This window comes from Athene noctua, chromosome 12 (genome assembly GCF_965140245.1).
Source record: "Athene noctua chromosome 12, bAthNoc1.hap1.1, whole genome shotgun sequence".
Classification (NCBI taxonomy): Eukaryota; Metazoa; Chordata; class Aves; order Strigiformes; family Strigidae; genus Athene; species Athene noctua.
Genome location: NC_134048.1, coordinates 127,115 through 138,852, shown reverse-complemented (window position 1 = coordinate 138,852; position 11,738 = coordinate 127,115).

Genomic DNA, 11,738 nt, shown 5'->3' with positions numbered 1-11,738 from the left:
GGTCCTTCCATTACGGCGCTTCTCGGTCAATGGCACAAATATCTGAAGAAGTTACTGAAGGGTACCAAGAGATCACATAACCATTTATGCACTGCACATTTTACTTACGGAATTGTCTTGCATTTTTCACAGCAGAGAAGTTTACAAGGTCCCCTATTAATTGCAGACCAAATGATTTTTGTCCCTGAACGTTTTTGATTCCCTCATCCACATCTTGATATACCACAGAATTTTTGGTTTTTTGTTTGTCCAGGCCCTGGGGTTATGTTCATCATGGATACTTACTTTCCTAACTACAGAAGATCTCCTCATCCATACAGGTACATAACCACTGTGGTGTACTGTAGCAATGAGTTCTCTACCATAGCTATTCACAATGGCAAAATAAACTTTTCACAACAGTCAGGTAGGTTACAATACATTAGATTGCAAGAACATTGCACAGTGTTTAGTTACAGGTCACTCGGAGAGGATTTGGTCTGTAAAGTCCACGGCAGGAGTCTACTTCTTCCAAAACCCCAAGCTCCGTAGCACCGTAAAGCATAAAGCAACAACTGGGAATCTAAAACTCCGGCACGTACATACATGCACACTGCTCTGGTGGGTATGTTAACCTCTGAAAATGCTGGCAGCCTTCTGACGAGACATCACCAGGACATTCTCTGAAGAGTATTTCCAGTCATTATTGATTCTCTTTTAACATTGAACTGTAGTGTTTATGATCCCATTGACTTTAGCAGGTTTAGGGACAATGTTCAACATCCCACAAATGCTACCAGTTTGCACTGCATGTGGTATGACAGGACGCTGTCAGTCTGGATAAGAAAGAGGTGTACCAGGATCACTCATCTCTAAGCTTCCGCTTCATCATCCTGCCTTGCAGGCTGCCAGCTCATCATGAGCCTCCCACTGTCTCAGGGAAAGTACCCACCTGTGCCCTGCTTCCCCCCCTGCTTCCTCCAAGGGGAATACGGATGCTCCTTTCCTCTCCCCCACCACCCCCCCCACACACAGACTTTTAATCCAAGGATGTCACAACAGTGTCCCATTTCAGTATCAGATCTGCTGTCAACCAAGCGTGGCCCCAGCCACTCTAAATTAAAGTCAATTACACTTTTCCTCATTTGACTGCTCAAGACAATTTTCAGGTTTCCACAAATACGGTTCTTGAACACACTCAGCACTTTCTGCTACATAACTGCTTGCATCAATTCTTCTATAAACAATTCCATATTGCAGAGAGGAGATTTCATTCAAAATTACTATCTAGTATAATTTTTTAAATCTTCTCAAAGAATAAACAACTATTTATCTATGTGGGTTTTGTGCTGAAGATTTAAAGATCATCCTCTTCTATGGGAGACAAACACCGAGCTTTTTGCTGTTATGAAGATGAGTGCGAGCCACTGGATATTTGACAGACAGTAAAATTTGTTATTTCCAAAAAAATCATGTCTCCAGATATGGACCAATTTCCCTGTATGCATATGGAACCAAGACCACACATAAGGAAACAAATAGAAACTCTCCCAGCTCCTATGCTGCTCTGCAGTAACCCAGCCCACTGAGCCATGCAGGGAAGGATCCAAAAAAATCCAGCTACCTGTACTGGTTTGGGGAACCACAAAGGCAGAGGTTTCAGTAAGTAGAGAGCATTCTGAAGTTATCTGCCTGATGGTGCCAAGAAATGACATTTTGTAGGTTATATACACATCAGCAGTTTCTTGTTAAATAATCCAAGGGAAAGTATGCATGCATTTTCTGCCCAATGAAGTTGGTTTGAAAAACACCTAAGGACTGAAATACCCGGGGTATACAATTAGTGCAATGAAGGATAAAGCTACGGGGTACCTGAAGTTAAGAAAAATACACCTCTGTGATCCTGTTACCCTGACAGAAGGAAGAGCGGCAGCGCAGCTGTGGTGACACGGCTCCAGCGCAGGTTGGTGCCATTTAGCAGGGAGCCCAGAGAGCTGCCCCATGGACAAGAGCACCTGCTCAGAGCTCCCTTCTCACACAGTGATGGATACACAGCCACCATTAACAACAGCATGAAGACACCCTGTTTGGTGAGGCCACACCTGGAGTATTGTGTCCAGTTTTGGGCACCTCAATATGAGAGAAATCTTGAGGGGCTGGAACGAGCGCAGAGGAGGGCAACGAAGCTGGTGAAGGGCCTGGAGAATAAATCCTGCGAGGAGCGACTGAAGGAGCTGGGACTGTTTACTTTGAGGAGGAGAAGGCTGAGGGCAGACCTCAGCACTCTCTGCAACTCCCTGAAAGGACACTGTACAGAGGCTGGTGCTGGTCCCTTCTCACAGGTCATGAGCCATAGAACAAGAGGGAATGGCTTTCAACTGCAACAGGGAGGTTTACACTGGACATTCGGAGAAAAAGTTTCCCAAATAGAGTGCTCGGACAGTGGAAGAGGCTGCCCAGGGCAGGGCTGGAGTCACCATCCCTGGAGGGGTTGAAGGGTCGTTCCGATGAGACGCTGGGGGCTGTGGTGCAGGGGAGAACTTTGCACCATAGTGGGGCTGAGGGTTGGACTCGATGACCCCAAGGGGTTTTTTCAACCTGAATGATTCTGGGATCCTGTGAAGACAGAGTTTCTCCCAAAAAGCCACGTCCTTAGATCTGGGAGCATCAGTGCCAAGGACTGCAGGGCCCTTCTGGTCCCCTCTGCAGCTGCGCTCAAGTATCTGGATCCTCAATGGTTCTGAGGTCTCAGAACAGGCCGAGACCAAAACTCGCTGCCGTGGGGGCGGCTGTGTCCAGAGCCCCTGAACACACCGCAGTGGGGGCACCGCTGCTGGGCCTGTCCGAGCTGTGCGGGGGACAGGCGGCTGTTTCCAAAGAGACAGGTTGCTCCGTTTGACATTTCTGACGTGCTCAGCGAGGTGAAGGGAGACTTGTATCACGTCTCACATAGAATGTTCTGTCTGAGTCAAAGAATGACCCCAGCAACTCAGTTCACCAGAGGATGCTCATGGTTGAAAATGAATCCTTCGCTCTCACAATTGTCATCTCCTGGAATAACAGATAATGATAGCAAGTATATTGAAAATGCAAGAGTCTCCAGCTGGTAGCTCAGGATGGGTGATCTTTGCAGGCTGAGCTGTTGCCATGGAAGTAAAACAGCAGCAGAGAATGTTTTATTAGAGAGTTTGTTCTGCTACACCTGGAGTTATTGGGCTGATAAGTAACACAGCAACAATAGCAACATTTTTAAGTGTTGCATACATTGAGTGTATATATAAAGCTGCATATTTACAGAGCTGCATGGGGTTTTACTGCAGTATTCTATGAAATATAGTAAATATTTCTGTGTAGACTTTTCTGAAATAAAAATACACAAAGAAATCATTGCAGAGTGATGCCACAGAAACAGGTAAGCCACTGAGAAGATGTGCTGCAGGATCTGACAGAGAAGAGGAAAAATATCACCAAAAAAAAAAAATAATCAAATGTCACAAAGTTTCATTAGAATGGAACACAATGCACAATTTCAGTCTAAATTTCCGTTATATTTGTTTCCTAAGGAGTGTTTGTACACAACAATTCTGCAACAGGGTGCCATTCTCTGGCCCACCTGCAATTAAGCCAGTTGTTTCCACATGGAGCAACTCTCTTGGAAATGAAAACATTCCAGAAAAGCAGAGGGTCTAACAAGCAACTAGGAACTTGCTTTAATAAACACTGAATCTAAGCATTAACTCCTTTAACAACAGAGCAAAGGAATACCCCGCTATTATTCATTACTAGACTGGAGTGATATGGTACTTTTCCCATTTTGATTTTTTGTTAAAGTCTTACTGAGAACTTGTTTACTCCAGGAAATAACAGATATAATTATACTCCTAAAATTATGTAAAACATTTCTCAGTAATGGGTAAGCATACTCAAGAAGGGTAAGCTTTATCCATGCTTGCTTATTTTGCTTCTAAGACAATTCACTGCAGAAAACTCAGCCACTGCTTTATAATTATTAATCCTTCCAAAGGTAAAGACTCTTCTGTTTGCTTTTATAACACACGATTATTTTTACAAATTAACCTACTATGTTAACAATTCTGAATGACTGTCCCCTGCTGATGCAGGACACACATGCAGTACAGCATGCACAGTTGCCTACATCTGCTAGACAAATTCAGGTATCCCTGCTCAGATCCACGTGTGCCTGCTGGGCCAGCTAAATCTTGAATTCAGGACTGGAGCCAAATCAAATGGTTTGACCCCATTTACAACGTTGCCTAATCCAGTTTTCTACCAACAGGCATCTTGCATGCATGCAGTCAAGAAAAAAGGAAAGAGGAAAAGCAGCCTGAGTTTACAAACGCATAGCTACCGATATTCCAAAGCTACAAGGGCCCCGCATGGGCCGGGTCACTCCTCTCTGCGGACGTCCATTTCTTACGCTCTTCTCTTTGCACCGGCCGGCGCTGGGGAAAGGCCACAGAGCACCGTGGGCCATCTCCTGCCCGACGGCCATGGCTCCCACATCCCCGAAATGCCGTGAGGGTGCGCAGCCACCCTAGAGAGCGGGGGCATGGATCTGGGATGGGGCCTCGGCGGGAGACAAGACAACAACGGCCCGAGGTCGGTTCCACCAACACCTCGGCGGGTTTCCCCGCAGGCAGGAGGCACAGACCCCTTCCTAGCACGGGAGGGGATGTCTGCGCCCAGTCGTTTCATCTGGGGGAGAGGAAAGCTGGCTCGTGTGCATCTGCAGAACTAGCTCTGTCAGTGCTAATGGAAAAATATATAATGAATATGTTGTTAATCAAACCTTTCTGATCTTTAGAAGTATGTAATGGGAAACGCACTACCACGGAACAGCCAGGGGTCTCAATCAGCTATAGAAGGCCCAAAAAAACCTACACGTGCTGCTGGTAGAGTTGCTTTTATCTTTTGCATCTTCTTTTATTTTTTTCTTTCCTCTCACATTTGAAGCAACAGAAGCTCACACCTGCACTGGGTAGCACAGACCGGCCAAGAGCAGAGACACAGCAAACCAGTGACACCAACCTGCCTGTGCAGCACCCTCCACCATAAGCCACAAACAGGAATAGGGAGCAACAACAGTAGTGCCACTGCAGTAGTGCAGAAATATGAATTCTAATGCAATTATTTTCAGGAAGAGAATAAATATCCCTAAACACTTGCTACAAATTTTTAATGGAAGAAAGTACATGCTGCTAAGCACAGCGCCATCACTAAGTGGTCTAGTTAAGAAAAAAGCCTCACATCTGTACAATTGCTCGATAACTGTCCTCAGAGGGGTTTTGTCCCCTTCTCAGAAACACAAGCTTCCAGTTACTCACAAATACGAAGTACTGATCCGAGTGAACCACAGTAATTCCCAAATAATTTCCCCAGGGAAAATGATACCGAGTAAGGAAGCTGCAGGTAATTTCCACAAATTACCAAGAAAGTTCCATCCTCCCTTTTGCTCATCACACCCAGCCACCTCATAAGGGAGGAGTGGCTTACCTGGGGCAGAGTAGCAAGGCTGTGCTTTTATTTTCTGACATGAACAAAACCGTCTTAGAGATGTAAACCCCTCCAATATCACCAACACAAGAACACCCCATCCTTCTCTTTCTCACACACTCTTGAGAAGCCTGTTGCAGAGACAAACCACTGCAGATTAGTGATGCCTCAGCTTCTCAAGGAGGAAGACGAGTTGCAGCAGTCTTGCCAACCACACCACTCGGCACATGCCTCCTAACAGCTCTTCAGACACCCCAGCAGAATTCCTACTTCTCATTTCTGACACAGCCATCCACAAAAGTCACCTCTGACTCCACTCATACATACACCATAACTTCTCTCACACGACTTGGGTCCAAAGAAGTGACTGCAGAAGCCGGGACCTTAAGCACCGTGAGAAGAGGCTGAGTAGGGCATAAGTACACACCACCATTTCCATGTTCCATTTCAAATTTACAACAAATCCACAAGCAGAGATCTCTATTGTATTCAGTCCTTCCTTCCCCCTCCATCCAAGTTACAACAGCCGTCTGCTCTGATGTTCAGATGCTGGAAGTCTTCACTCCTGTGTTCCTAGAATAAAGGTCCAACTCATCTTAGGAAAATCGATTCTTCACTTCAAATAAATGCAACTGTAAAGACTCATAGCGGCTTAGAATCTCCCCGAGTCAAACACACACTTGTGAGAGAAAATGGGAACATGCACCGAAGAGCCATTTTAAAGAAATTTATAGGTAATTATTTGATAGAGAATGAACAGAACTTTGTTTCCAAGATTACAACACGGCTGTATATAGAGTCTGACAGCAGTGGATACTGTAAATTAGATGTGTTACACACCACCTTACAGTAGTTAAATGAAGTCCATCAAGAGTGCCAGCTTTCCCATCAGCAGAAATACATGGTATGACCCTTGCAGTGGACGTGGTCAGGTCAGTAAGAGTTTTGTATGCTTAGAGCTTGTGCTCGCTTCTTCCTAGATTAGGGTGGCTTTATATCAACAGCACTACTAGAGAACGAGAACATGACTTCAGGATAAAAACGCCTATTAATGAAAGTGCCACAATATCTGTATCACCTGCAGCTGTGATGCTTCCTTGTGGCTAACTCCACACCAGGTGTAACAGGCTTCAGTGAAGTCTTCCAGCCCCAAACTGGAACAGAAGAGACACACCAGCCTGCAGCTGTAGGGAAACACAGATATACATGACAAGAGACAGCTATCTGTCAAGCCGGCACCTGCCTGACCTAGGAACCTGCATGCAAAAACTCCTTTCACTTGGGTTTCTTGGCTGCCCTTGTGTGGTCTGTAACTGGCCGCTGTGTCCTGAGCAGCCTCTGCCCCAGACAACACTGTGGCTTGGAGCAGGCCATTTCACAGATCAGATGAGGCTTGCTGTGAGGCCAGTGACAGGCGCAGTTTATCTGGGTATGAGAAAAACCCCACAGCCAGGCAACAGACCCCTGAAGGGGAATTACTTAAAACAGAGGCAGTGGCACGAACTCAGCCTCCTGCAAATGTACGAGATGGAATCCACAGAGATATCTGGGCTGTGGTTATGAGCATCAGTAGAATCCTCAGAAAGATCCTGGTTCATCTGGTTTTGTATCTTCATGACTTCAATACACTTCATAGTCAAATATTTTGAGCCACGATCAATCACTACTTCAGAAAGACACACAAATGACTTTCAAAAGGATTCATTTCCCCTGTATCCTCCTAGGAGTATCAGGATAGTACCAAGTTGTTGAGTTAGAGGCTCCTGATGTAGATTGGTCTGTAGTAAACACACAGACATTGTTTCTTGATGACAGCGGCAATGGCAGGGAAGACTCTCTGAGCCTGAGAGGCGAATTCAGTATGACGTTAGCTGAAGGACAATTGCACCCACCACCCTACCCCGAAAAGCCACCCCAACAAGCCAAAGCCCAAAGGAAATCATTTTCCAGCATCTTTACGTGCCGACATGCCCAGCACAGGATCGGGCTGCGCGAGAGGCCCAGCTCAAGGGAAAGACACCCGCCCTGGTGTCTGCAGAGCTGTTTCTCTCGCAGATTCTCGCTCCTCTCTCCGGCTGCTGCTGCCCAGCAGTTTTCCCCCCTTCTCAAATATGTCATCCCAGAGGCGCTCCCACCGGCGCTGATGGGCTCAGCCCTGGCCGGCAGCAGGTCCATCCTGGAGCTGCCTGACATTGCCTCTGCCGGACACCGGGGAAGCTTCTGGCCCCTTCTCACAGAAGCCGCCCCTGTAGCCCCTCCGCTACCAAAACCGTGTCACGCAAACACCATACGCAGTTAATTCTTCCTGACCGTACCTTCTTCTGTGCCTCCTTCAGGCACAGCTGTCCAGCTACAAAGAGCCCCTGTGTGGAAAGCTCTCGGCAGGGTTAACACATCCTGCCCGTGCCTGCTGCTGCTGCCCACTGACAGTTCATCGTTCATGCCCATCACCTGCTTTCCCAAATTTTGCTTCGATGTTATGAACCACTAGTCTCTGGCTTGAATTCTCCCGTTTATCTCCCTCCCTTCTCTTGGGCTCCATCTCTATCCTATTACTCTTTAACCTCTCTTTGGAGGTTGTGGAGCCTTTCCCTTTCTGCCCTTGCTTTGACTTCTTACTCCTAAGTTACCAGGTTTCGCCCTAACAGTGCTCTCAAGTGTTCATCTCCCAGTCACGGATGGCAGTCAGTGGGGTAAACGGGACCCCACAGCCTGAGGAGAACAGGATGCCTCACCCTGTTCCCACGCTAAAACTCCATTTCCCCCCCCTCGCTACTTTTTGTGCAGGGGCAGCCTAGGACCTGAACGGGACCACGGGTGTTCGTTAGGGACACAGGTGTACGCTCTTCTTTCTGCTTTAGCCCTGCCAGTGGACATCGCGGAAGCAAAAGAAGCAGCTCTGCACCCCAACAGTGGAAGCAGCTAACAGCTAACCCTGTACTAACAGGGAACAGCAACATTCTCAATACAAAGAGAGAGGGAGGGAGAGTAAGAGAAACACTGGGTGCAAGGATTTGGGTTAAAAAAAGAGACAAATAATACATATAATAATACTTTGTGGTATCAAAGATTTGTTTCCAAGACACTGTGAGTTCCTACAGCAAGAAGTTGGACACTATTTAAGCCCCGCCAAATGGGTTTGTTCCCTTTGACGTTAAAGAAACACCAGAACGGGAGACTCTCTGAAATGCTCCGATTTTCCAACTTTACTGGGGAGCAAGGGAGAAAAAGGAAGGGATTCAAGCTGGACAGGTTACAGAGGGCCATGGTGCTAATGGCACGCGCTGGAGGTGCCCTTGGCAACCGCTGGAGGGTAACATTCTAAAGCCCCTAGCAACTGCCTTCGCTGGTTCCACAAGCCTGCAGAGGGTACCACCTCCTCCCTTCAAGCCTCTTTCACTGCTGGCTGGAGTTTCTGTTTCAAGAAAGAAGCAGAGACCAGCTTCCAAAGGTCCAGTTTTTGAGAGGAACTACTGATTTCAGGATAAGATTGCCTGCCGTTAGCAGCACAGAGGAGAAGCAGCCTAAGAGGTGAAAATGGGAGCACTTGGGAATGACCCCTACTTCCGTTTTCATCCCCCCTACGCACAGGTAAATGCTGGAGATTTTACAGGGCTTTGTAACCTTGATTCTCTTGATAGACCGTGCTGAAAGGGAGCCTTACTATCTCAAGTCTGAAGTTGGTATGTCCCTCTCTCTGGGTCATGGCAGCACCTGTAGATCAAACTGCTGATTTTTGCAAGTGCTAAGAGCTAAGATAACCTAAACTACAGACAATTCCTCCTGTGAGCTGGGTTCAGATACTCAAGGAAGATGTAAAAGTTAAAAATCGTGCATAAAGATCACCCAGCGCTTTCTTAACAAAGTGACAAGACACTGATTCTGAAAAAAAACTGGCATGGTTATACCTTCTGCTCACAGCAACTGCCTGGATCCCCGTAAAGTCACTTCCTTAAAAGAAAGACCTTCAAAATGGGTCCATCCTCCAAAGACATACTGTTCTATTCCACCGAATAAAAACCCAAGGGTGGGTGTAGGGCTCTTGGTTATTGCATCCGCTTCAGCATCAGGGATTGGGGCGTTCACGCCTGGGAGATGGGCTTTGGCCCCAGACCCCAGCCTGTCTCAGGGCATGGCCCGCTTGTGCTGGCTACAGGCCAAAAGTGGCCGGATTTGGAGATGCTGCTCCTAGACCCAGTGTTAATGCCTGCACCCGAGTGAAACTTACCTTCAAATACACAAGGATCTTCAAGGGGGACTTTGCTTTCCTTCAAAAAACGACACAGAAACGCATTCAGAATTAACCCTCAACCTGGCATTTTCAGCTCTCAGCTGGGATGAAGCTCAGTACACCACGTACTAAACCATTTAGGCCATTTTTATTGTTCCATTTACAACACCTGAAAACTCTTTTTCTCCTGCAGCAAAAGTACCACAACATCTCCTGTTTCTGGGAAAAACAACCCCGAGGCTGCCTGAGGATCAGCTGTGCTTTCCATCACAGCAAACCTCGATGTATCAACGGACTTTTTTTGCCACCCACTAACAGTGAGTAAAAATATCTTACCAACCATTTGTTCACTCGACTAAGGAAATACGCAAAAATGTCCTTCCAGTGCTTCCATAACCTAGAGTAAGGTCAAGAAATGCACCCTGGCAAATCAGTCAGGTAAGATCTGCTATCGCAGCAAGGCCAAGGCAAGGCAGGGAATTGCCCTGGCGTTTGAATGGGGTCGCCACATTGGGTTTTTTAGCTGCCACGTTACGAATCTTCGTAGCTGCCAGTTACGTGAAAGGTGAAGGGGCACTTTAGGTTGCTGAGATCCACGCAGTAAAAACGTTGCTTTACTGGGGCATTGGCTAGATGAAATCTCGCCAGCAGTGAAAATGGCCAGCAGGCAGGTAATCGTCTGAGAGAAATGAAAAGTAGCGTGTGTGGCAGGGGGGGGAGGTTGGCAGGGCCACCAGTAGCAATAGCTGTGGATGGAGCACAACACGTCACACGGATGAGACACCCCTTGTATAAATAACGTCAGATGACAGTCCTCTGTGTGCAGACGGATGTCCAGTTCAGCGCTCTGAAAGCGTTTTTCAGGCTTGAACACTGGACGCGCGCTACTGAAATACAGTCACAGTTTGCAAGGCAGTACCAATGTCATCAGAGTAGTGATGGAAAAGAACACCCTCACAAGTTTCCCTCAGTCTCTTCTAAGAGGAGCTCTTACCTACTGGCAGTCCTGGTAGGCAGCTGGAACCTGGAACAGGGGAAGAGTCCAGGGCGGGGAACCAAGACAGATGTCAGAAACTGGGCGGGAGCAGGCCTGAAGGCAAGTCAGCATGATTTGCCACAGAAGCACAAACAAGCAGACTAAAAGAGAGTTGTTCTGGGACCTCCTCTCCAGAGCTGGAGACAGGTGTCGGAAGAGAAGCCCAGAAAGACCTCCAGTCAGAGGCAGGCGCCTTGTGCTCCTGTAATCTCCTTCAACTCAGTCAAGGTGGATTTGCCTTACAGTCCCCGGAGCTAATGATACCCTAGCCTGGACACCCACAAAGGCTCTATCAAGTCAAAGTGCTCTATCTTACTTTCTCTTGCATGAGATACTCCTGCAGATCAGATTGGTTGTGTTCGGAAAATGGGTTGCATGTCACCCACACGCTGCTGCCAACATCACGGGTAGACAGACATTTCTAAGGAAAAGAGCATCTTTGATGAGTTTCCTCTGATTCAGTGTAAATTACCTTCAGGAACTTCATGGTCTTTCTCAAAATCAACACGTTGTACTCAGGAAAGAGAGGTGTGATTCAGAAAATGCTGATAGAAAGGAAAGGTCTCCAAGCTACAAATGGGTAAACCTGTGCTTAGCGCTGCTAAATGCTTCAGAACTGATGCCACGGGCAGGGAGACAGGCCTGCCTGTTCTTCAGCCTGTTTCAAATATTCTCACAGGTGGGGTCCTAAACTCACGGACTCCCTGCAGCCCGGGTACCACTAATCACAGGGTTCCCTGGTTGTCAATAACTGCAAAGGCACTGGAAGAAGGAAGGTTACTGACAGAAATTCATCCCTCCCCCAGCTGGAAGAGATACCCAGCCTTTCTCAGAGACTGCAGAATGATCCAAACGTTCCTCTTCTCAAAAGCCTTCGTTCAGCAGGGTCTCATCCCTCCGTTCGCAGGAGCCGGCACCTGTGTTTTTCCCTGCTTCCTGCAGCTGGAAGATGCTCTTTTGCCAACCTCCGCAGAAGGC